This window comes from Mus caroli, chromosome 16 (assembly GCF_900094665.2).
Source record: "Mus caroli chromosome 16, CAROLI_EIJ_v1.1, whole genome shotgun sequence".
Classification (NCBI taxonomy): Eukaryota; Metazoa; Chordata; class Mammalia; order Rodentia; family Muridae; genus Mus; species Mus caroli.
In genome coordinates, this window is record NC_034585.1 from 92,206,438 (window position 1) to 92,216,588 (window position 10,151).

At 47.7% G+C, this 10,151-nt stretch overlaps 1 protein-coding gene across 1 annotated transcript in view; it reads right to left on the bottom strand.

Moving 5' to 3' along the window:
• Tmprss2 (transmembrane serine protease 2) overlaps positions 1–8,177 on the bottom strand; it is a 38,432-nt gene extending 30,255 nt beyond the window's left edge. The window contains exon 1 of the mRNA XM_029470324.1: positions 8,017–8,177. The gene's annotated coding sequence lies outside the window, so the exon portion shown is untranslated. The remainder of the gene's footprint in view (positions 1–8,016) is intronic.
• Between the last annotated feature and the right edge of the window lie 1,974 nt (positions 8,178–10,151).

The window sequence follows — 10,151 nt, forward strand, 5'->3', positions numbered from 1 at the left end:
GGAAGGAAGGAAGGAAGGAAGGAAGGAAGGAAGGAAGGAAGGAAGGAAGGAAGGAAGGAAGGAATGCCCACACTAGGTAGAATTGGAAAAGGTGTCAAAAAGAGCAAGGGAGTCATCACATTCTATCCTGGTCATCTTCTAAACAGGGATTTTCCATGGTCACATGCAGCTCTAACTCCTATGTGTTGACTTCTGAAAGGGGCAAGACATAACCAGACAAGAGAGCTACCCTGTCATTTAAAGAAACCTGATACTTACCTTTGACACTGGGAGCCAGACATAAGGAAGCACTTTGGGTAACTGTCCTTTAAAGGTCAAGAAAGCAAATGAGGACAAGCTTCCTAAGGGGCCCTGGACGGCAGCCTCACTCACTCCATCTCAGAGGAACACAGCACCCTGGTGCTGTCTAGTATGAGCTCGTGAACCACCTGTCCAGCTGTCACGCAATGAGACAACACTGTGGAGTCCAGTCCCATCCCATGATGTAAAAAACTCTTTCCCAAACAAAAACTGCCCTGTAGTCCTTTCCTCTGAAAACGATGACAAGTTCATTGATACTTTCCTTGAAGAGTGTGGGATAACCCCAATAACTGAAGTCCACTAATGTCATCACACACCACCTCACATGTGCTGGCTCCTTCACGAGACCCCCAGAGTGCCAGGTACTGTTGCTAGAAGTGGGAGAGGACCCCCAGAATCTTTCTCCAACTCTGTCATCACCGGACACTGTGCAACCAATAAACACACAGAAGAGAACCATGACCCAAGTCATGTTATAAGATATTCTCTCTTCTTAGGAGCACAGTGCACTGTTAGGAGAAAGTTAGTCAATAGTAGTATAGGGTAGAGGTACGAGACATTCAGCATAGACAAATATTGGACATGGGGCTACTTCCTTGCCAGGAAGAAGTTATTTAAAGAGAGACACTTGTACTATCAGACTATCGAAACAGTGGACCTGGAAGAATTAAGAGTTCCTCATGGGCAGGCATAGTGGTGCATAACTGTTAGTCAGGGCTCACTAGAGTCACAGAATTTATGAGATATCTCTATATATTAAGGGAAAATATTGGAATGACTTATAGTCTGCAGTCCAACTAACCCAACAATGGGCAGCTGTGAAAGGGGAGTCTAAGAGTCTAGCAGTCACACAAGGCTAGGTGTTTCAGCTGGTTTTCTGTATAAGCTGGAATCCTGAAGAAGTGGGTTCTAATGGATGTGCTGGCAAGTAAGCGAAAGCAGGCAAAAGAAGAATAAACCCTTCCATTTTCCATTGCCCTTATGTAGGCCTCCAGCAGAAGGTATGGCCCAGATTAAAGGTATGTACTACCACGCCTGGATTTGGAACTTGCTCTGTCCCAGGCTGGCCTTGAAGCCAGAGATCTGCTTGCCTCTGTCTACTGGGATGAAAGGAATGTACTACCTTGCCTGGGCCTCAAAAGCATGTGTCATCCCATGTCAAGATCCAGGTCAGAAGCCTGTGCTTCCAGCCTGAGGATCTGGATCCCAGGTGTGCCCTCCATTTCTGGATTAGAGTTCATTCCAGAATTCCAGATGTAGTCAGGTTAACAACCAGGAATAGCCAACATAATGACTTCAATCTGCTCTTTGTTATGACTTGTCGCTTTAGCTGGTATATTGAAGATGGGTGGCTGGGCCTGGCTTGTTGGTAGTGCCAGTTCCCAAAAACTAGGGGGAGAGAAAGAAAGTGAAACAAAACACCTCAGAAAAAGCAGGCCCTCATCATATGCATTTCTTTTTCTGTGAATGCCTCGTTGTCCCAAGGAGATTACAAGCTTTTTAGGGTAGAAATTAAGTCTGTTTGTTTTGTTTTTAATCTAGCTTTGTACCATACGAAAAATCAAAATCAAAATCTCTCTCTCTCTCTCTCTCTCTCTCTCTCTCTCTCTCTCTCTCTCTCTCTCTCTGTGTGTGTGTGTGTGTGTGTGTGTGTGTGTGATTTATTTGTGTGTGTGTGTGTGTGTGTGTGTGTGTGTGTGTGTGTGTGTGTGTGTCTGGTGTCTGCAGGTGAACTTGATACAAGCTAGGGGCATCTTGGAAGAGGGAACCTCAGGTGAGAAGATGCCTCCATCAGACTGTCCTGGAGGCAAGTCCATGGGGCAATTCTCTTGACTGAGGATTGAAGTCCACCATGGACAATGTCACCCTGGAAAGGTGGTCAAGGTAGATTGAGCAAGCCACAAAACAAAGTTCCTTGATGGTCTCTGCTTCAGTTCCTGCCTCTATGTTCCTGCCCTAAAATCCCTGGATGAGGGACTGTAAACTATAAGCTGAAATAAACTCTTTTATCCTGGAGTCATTTTGGTCCTGGTGTTTTTTACTTGTTTAATCACAGCAATAGAGAAGCAAACTAGGAAGGAACACATGTATACAAACACAGATACATATGCACACATAAACACACACAGAGATACACTAATGTGCATACAGACACAGAGACATGCACACAGACATTCACACACATATGAAGAGACACTAAGACACAGACATGCATGCAGAAACATATGCATATAGATACACATACAGCTGCACACAGAGACATGCATACACAGACACTCAACACATACAGATACAGATAGACCACAGAGACATATACAAACATACACACATACACACAGAGGCTTGCATACAGTCATAAACACATGCACACAGACACTTAGAGACACATATGCATTCTTCAGACACATAGATGCACATACACATGCACACATATTTTTTTTGGTTTTAGTTCCAGAGGCTACATGAATAAGATGAAATTGAACAGCCAGGAATGGGAAGCTCACATCAGGACATTACCAGCTTCACAAGTTGGGCACAGTGGGTGTCACCACAGAGTTCAGGCACCTAGAGCTAACACTGATACAGGCAGAAAGCTCCCAGGTCATGGTAGGTAAACTCCAGCTCATGTTCATGCTCCTGGCTCAGGTTAAAGGCCTTACCCAGGATGTTTAATGAGGATAATAAAGGAAGTGTTATAAAGATTTAGTGAAAGTATGAGCTCCAGCTCTGAGCTCAGTATGACAGAAACAGGCTTTGCCTTCCAGTATTTATGCTACTGCTATGTGGAGCAGGGACCTGATTCAGGCCGCGTAAACCCAAAGGCCAGCCTCAGGATTAAGGATCAGAATCAGAAGGCAGCCTTTGACTGAGCGCAGGAAAACCAAGTTTTCTACAATGCAAAAATTTAGCTGAGTTCTGTGAACTACTAGGAAAGTGCAAAGTCCTCAGAGCACAAGATCCAGCACACTCTAGACCATAAATGACTAAGCACTTGCTATGAGGCCTGAGGTGGTGAACACTCACTGCCGCACATTATAATGTAGTGAACCTGAACAACTCTCAGAGTTCTGTGTAGAATGACCTCCAAATTTGTGGTCTCTAGAAATCCATTTCCTGTGTCTGGAGGTCGGATCATTCTGACCAGGTAAGAGATCAGAGCCACCTGCCTGGATGCCCCCATGGAAAGCAAGGGCCATAAACTAAAGGGAAACCGACTCTTTGCGTTGTACCTTAGTCAAACAAACAATAACAAAGCCAGACTTGTTCCATCTGCCCATTCAACTAACTTGAAAATACTGCAGTGTCAGCCTCACTCTTCAGTCAGCATTGAGGCTAAGCCTTCTGTCTACCCATTGTCCTTGTGTGAATTTCCACGGCTACAAGCCATGGGTGGCCTTCACACACTAGGTGCTTTGTTATCATCCCCTGCCTCTTGAGCCCATGCCCCCTGTGCCTGATGGCTCACCTGTGTACACAAGCAAGGCATGCAGACCTCCTCCCTTCCCCCACTGCCTCCACTAGGAACAGAGAGAGTCTCTGGGCCACCTGACCTCTTAAAAGTTTACCCCGTGCACAGTGTAGGTCACTGATGATATATCTACCCTCCAGTATCCCACATGGATTCTCCTTCAAGAGCTGCCATTGCCCAACATACCCCTATGCATTCCTATTTCTTTCTCCTCCTGGGAGAAGCAGCCCTAGGCTTCAGCTCCACTCCCTTCCAGAATCCCAAGTCTACTCCAGGGGTCATCCCTTAGAACGGCCGCAGTGATCAGATGAGACATAAATGACCCTGTCCCTCCTCAGAAACCCACAGGCAGGTTTGGACCACAATTGCCCCTGGAATGAGGTATACTTGAACTACCCTCCTTCATTACGAGGTCCACTATACCTGGGAACTGCACATAAAGACTTCCCAAGTCAGCTTTTGCAGGTCTCAGCTTTTAGGATCATGATACTTCTGAATTCCTGAATTGTGATTCTTGATGGTCCCTGAGCTGGTCCTGGGGGCAGCGTAGGAGGGCCCCTGGGGAGTAATCTAGAAAGTGGGGAGGAGCCTGAACAACCAAGGCTTAGCAATTTCAACCTTAAGGATAGCTAAGGGAACAATTCAGAGAGGATAGTGGATGGAAAAGCCTCTAACAAGTTGTGTGGCTCCCTGGGAGCTCTCCTGCCCATCCCCAGATGTCTCCTTTGCCCTCCCCACCAACAGGGCCAGTTTCCAGTCTTTTGGGAACCTAAACTGCTCAGCCACTCGACTGACCAGCCATTTTTCCTTTCTTCCTTAATGCCCAGCACTTGGGATGACCAGGAGTTCCCAGACATAGAATTTTCTGCAGAGCTTACAAAAACTCCTGGTCCCCACTTTCAGGGCTGGAATATTTGGGACAAGGGCAATGCCCTCACATTAAGGAAAGCCCCCTCCCCCAAGACTTTCTAGGCTCCCTTAATACTTAAATGTAAAGAGTGATATAGTCAACTAGATTCTTTTTTTTTCTTTTTAAAAAAATTCTAACTTTATTCATAGGAGTTAGACCAAGATAACTAAAATTCTAAATATTGAAACATTGCTACAAAAATTTAATTTAGAAAAGTAAAAAAAAAAAAAACAAAACTTATTTTATTTAATATGTGTACCACCTCCTCCCCGCTTTTCTGGGTGCCTACAATGACCACAATTCTTCATGGTCAACTAGATTCTTAGTTTCCATTTCTTGGTAAGTCCTGGTCCCAGGCTGGGCTCATCATGGGGAGCCATCTGCTTAGGCAATAAAGAAGAAGGTACTGGAAATCCATACTTCACATATTCACACTTCATCGCCTGCAGGATAGTTGCGCAAGTGTCTGTCAGTCAGTGACCTTGTAACCCAGAGAGGCAACCTTCTGGTTCATTCAGTAATTCCAGGTCCTGGTCACAGTGGGGCTGCAGACAAAGGTAGGCCTATGAGATTAAGCAGCATGGCTACCTGGCCCTAGAGCACCTGAGGTGTCTAGATTCCCTAGACTTCTTTCTCAGTTTTTATCTCCTCTTCTTTTGACTTGCTGCCACACTGTGACCTCGGGACTAATGGCAGGAAAAAGAATTGAGACTGTACAGCCCTAGGTCCAGCTATGGTCAACAAAGCCTCTTGTGCACGCCTCTCCCTGAGCACCCAGTGCTTATAGCATTGACCTACTAAGGCAGCTACCCTGTGTTCTGCCCTGATTCTGCCCCTTTCATCCCATAGAGGCACCAGACAAGCTACCGAGAGGTCCAAAAACCTTGGGAATAAAAATGTCAATTTTTCTGGGAAGCATGTTGGCTCCTCAGAAGGAGCCACTGACAATGGACCTTTAGTTAATGACAGCCCTGACTTAGGGAGAATAAGTCTGGAGCTGAGACAGCTCCTGGGACGCCTGACTAGAGGAGATAACAAGGCCAGAACTGAGCTAGTTGACAAAATTCTTCAAGCCCTCACCAAATAAAGAGAAACTTAGCAACCAATCAAAATTGTACTAATGTTACTGCTTTGCCCCTACCAATCAGAGGTAACCTAACCCTTCTGGAAAATTCCTCTAGCCTATAAGCCCCTTAAGTCATCATCTTTTTGATGAATGGTTGACCCCTCCCATTCCCACCTCCACCCAGCATGCTGGTAATTTCTACAGAATAAACTCTTTGCCTTTGCATACTATTTGAGTCTGGGATCTTCCTTCAGCGATTCTTGGGCCCTAATACTACCTAGCCTTTGCAACAGCCTCCCTGTAGCTGAGGCAAATAGGTTATGAAGAACTCACTATGTTGTCCAGCTAGAAGAAATGAAGAGTATGTAGCTATTCTACAGTATGGTCAAACTTCCTCCTCCAATGACTATACTGCCACAGGCAAGGCTCTCTGCACTAGACTCCAAGACCTTATTGCTAGAAAGCTGACCCTAAAGGTGTGTGTGCACATGTGTGTGTGAACATGTGTGTGAACATGTGTGTGTGCACATGTGCATGTGTGTAAGACCAAACCTGGGTACGAGCTGAGAACATTGGCCAGAGATGCCTAAAAATTTCTGAGATGTGAGTCCAAGCCACAAGAACACCTCTCAATTCTTGCACTTAGTCTCATGCTGTGGTGACACTCTTCAGTTTCTTTCCTCTTTCTTCCTTCTCTCTTTATACAGGGTCTCACTGGGTAGCCTGAATGGCCTTGAACTCACAGAGTGCCAGATGTGTCTGCCTCTGCCTCCCAAGTTCTAGAATTAAAGATAAATCTCACCACACCTGTGGCTTTTGAGTTTTCATTCTAACATCATATGACCAGTCAGGTCACTTGAGAAAGATCCCAAGCACCTTTTCAGTAGAGGCAGGTAAAGGTGGGGAGTGGGCCACCTTGCCTGCCTGGAGGTCCTTCATCACCTACAGCTGCAGTAGCTTAGTAGCCTGGGATCTTTCAGTCCCTGTGTCCTCATGAAACTGCCCAGCCCCTACCTAGCCTTCCTACCAGGAAGGAAGCTGTCCTTACCCTCACCAGAAGGAGAACCTCTCCCCTCCTCCCAAACCAGGTAAACAACCCCCACCTCACTTTGGATTTTACACCTTGGAAGTGGCCTGCCCTTTGGAACTTTCCACAATGCCTGGCTCTTGCTGAGTGTTGAAGGAGCCAACTCTAGATGGCTTATCTTAGCCCCAGGACTAAGGTACGCATTTGTATGAAAGGTCTGCAAGCCCAACCCTTGTGGGGACCTCTGTTTTCTTAGTACATTTAGGGCGTTCTCCCTTAAAGAAGCTACTAGAGGCCTTTGCATGCTCTGAACTGAATTAGGGGCCATTGCGAAGGTACTTGGGCTCCCAGCAACCAAAAGCCCAGCCACAAGCCACCCACATCCTCTGGGGCATGGACACACAAAACTTTCAGGCCATGGGACAGTTAATCTCTTCAACTGGATTCGCACACTGCGTCCTCTGCCAGCCTAGTACGCTGGGTCACCCTGCCACTGCCCCAAGTCCCAATTAGATGCCCAGGTGGTCAGCCTTTTTCCCAGTAGACAGTTCGCCCTTGGCAGCCTGGCCTGCTGCCCCAGGGCCAGCTCCTCCATGGCCGGTTCCAGTGAATTCTCAAAGCCAAGGCGGGGCCCGCACCGTCGTCCCGGGTCATCGTATGCGATGGCTGAGCAGTCCCTTCCCACAGGTTACGGACAATTCCCGTCTTGCCAAGGTCCCCAGGGCCCAGCAGCGCCGCCTGTATCGGTCCTTGGCATCTCAGCCAGTTTTCAGTTTCTCTCCACCTCAGTAGGGACCAAGGAGCGGAAGGAGTTCAGGTAACCAGCCCGACTGCCGAGATTTTCCCGAAACAAAGAGAACTGCGGACAAACCTCTAGCTCTGCGCTCTAGGAAAGGATATCAGCACGTGAAGGGAGCCAAGGGTTTGCTCCACCGAAGGACCCCCGCCCCTAGGAACTCTCTTCTTCAAGCCATTAGTCAGGGACCTGCAAGACCACAAGCCAAGCCGCGCGAATCTATAGAGTCGACCTGGGATCTCTGCCGCGCGTCACAGGATCGGGGTCGTCAGGACCCCTTCCCTGTCCCCAGGACGTACACTCGGGCGAATCAGTCAGACGGTCGCACCTGTAGTGCCCTGGCCTCTCCTAACTCACCTGTACCCAGGCCCCGCACCGCCGGACGGACCCGGGTCACCCCATTTCCTTTTCTGTGCCGGGACCGGAGCTTGTCCGGCGCGCTACTCACCTGTTGCGCTTCCCGCCCCTCTCCACCTCTGTCGGAGCTCTTGGCTTCCTCGTCCTCTCCAAGTACACTACCTACTCCAGTTCTCGCTTAAATCTCCGGAGGCGGCGTCCCGGGAGCCAGGGTGACACCCCTAAACGCAGGTGCCGGGTCACCTCGGCCAGGAGGAGGGAACGGCCAGGAAAGGCTGTCCAGGAGGGAGGAGGAGGAGGAGTTTCCCCAGGGAAGCCCAGGGAGCGCTCCTCCCCTAGCACCGAGACCAGACTGGACTCTAAGCATTCCCTAGCAGCGATCCGCCTCCGGACCAGCGGACCCTTGAGGCCCAGACCCATGGGAACTCCAGGGTCCTGCTACGACGGGTCTTTGGACTGCACTATGAAAGAAGTAAGAAGCCCCAAGGGAGCACTAAACCGGTCCCTTGAAAGTCTGGGAGTGGCTACATTCCCAGCCCCGACAGGCTCTGTCTGAGCTGTGGACACCAAGAGGGCACATCTTTTTTATTATTATTATTTTTAAAAATTATTATTAGGTATTTATTTCATTTACATTTCCAAAGCTATCCCAAAAGTCCCCCACACGCTCCCCACCCACCCACTCCTACTTGGCCCTGGCGTTCCCCTGTACTGAGGCATATAAAGTTTGCACAACCAATGGGCCTCTCTTTCCACAGATGGCCGACTAGGCCATCTTCTGATACATACGCAGCTAGAGACACGAGCTACGGGGGGTACTGGTTAGTTCATATTAGTTCATATTGTTCCACCTATAGGGTTGCAGATCCCCCCAGCTCCATGGGTACTTTCTCTAGCTCCTCCATTGGGGGCCTTGTGATCCATCCAATAGCTGACTGTGAGCATCCACTTCTGTGTTTGCTAGGCCCTGGCATAGTCTCACAAGAGACAGCTATATCTGGGTCCTTTCAACAAAATCTTGCTAGTGTATGCAATGGTGTCAGCGTTTGGAAGCTGATTATGGGATGGATCCCCGGATATGGCCATCTCTAGATGGTCCATCCTTTCGTCTCAGCTCCAAACTGTGTCTCTGTAACTCCTTCCATGGGTGTTTTGTTCCCAATTCTAAGAAGGGGCAAAGTGTCCACACTTTTTGGTCTTCGTTCTTCTTGAGTTTCATGTGTTTCGCAAATTGTATCTTATATCTTGGGTATTCTTTTAAGCGTAGGTGTTTCAGCTCCTGGAACATCCCCTGTGAACACAGGCTTTCCTATTGAAGAAAATCCCTTGGGTCAGAAGTCCCCATTCCCAGCTTCCAGCTCCCAAAGACTGAGATGTTACTTGTACAGAGGGTCAGGCAGAAGTCAGATGACAGAGAAACTCTACAGTCTACAGCAGGCCTGGTCTTCTGCTACTTGACAGACTTCGGAGACATCCTGCCTAAATAAGGCTGTAAGAAACCAGAGTAGTCATCCCAAGCAGCGCTCTCTCTGCCAGCAAGCACCGAGCTGATGATGATTTTTCGATTAAAGCTGCCCCTTGTGTCAGGGGCAGCTGCAACTACAAAAACAGAACAACAAAACTAGAAGAAAAAAAGAAAAAGTAAAAAAGTCCTCTTTGTAAAGGTGTCTGCACCAGGAATACACTGCTTGATAGGAACTTTTATTTTTAATCTCCCCAGGTTTTCCCCTCTAGCCTCTCCCTGTTTGCTTCCATGGACCCCCATAGTTTACCTTCACAATCCACTGAAGAAGAAGTAAATCTCTTTTTCTCTTTATCACCTAGTGGAGTGATAAGCCTAGGTCCTTGGACAATTTCACAGTCTCAGATCAGTTTTTCTATTTTGAGACAAGGTCTTACTGTGTAGCCCTGGCTGTCCTGGAATCTACTCTGTAGACCAGACTGGCCTACCTCTGCCTCCCACGTGCTGGGGTCAGAGGTGTTCAGAGCAAGAAGGGCATTCGAAGCTATGGTGTTTTGCAGGGTCTCCCTCCATTCCCACATGAATTAAAATGATTTTTCTTCTGGAGAGCTGTTGTGTCATTTTTAAAGAATAGATTACCCATGATTCAAGAGCATTTTCCCACTTTAGTAACAGGCACTTATGAAGTATTGTTGCCCTAAAACTCTTGTTACATCCACACTACACACAAGTCAACACAAGTTGTTTTAACTCAAAATAGAGGC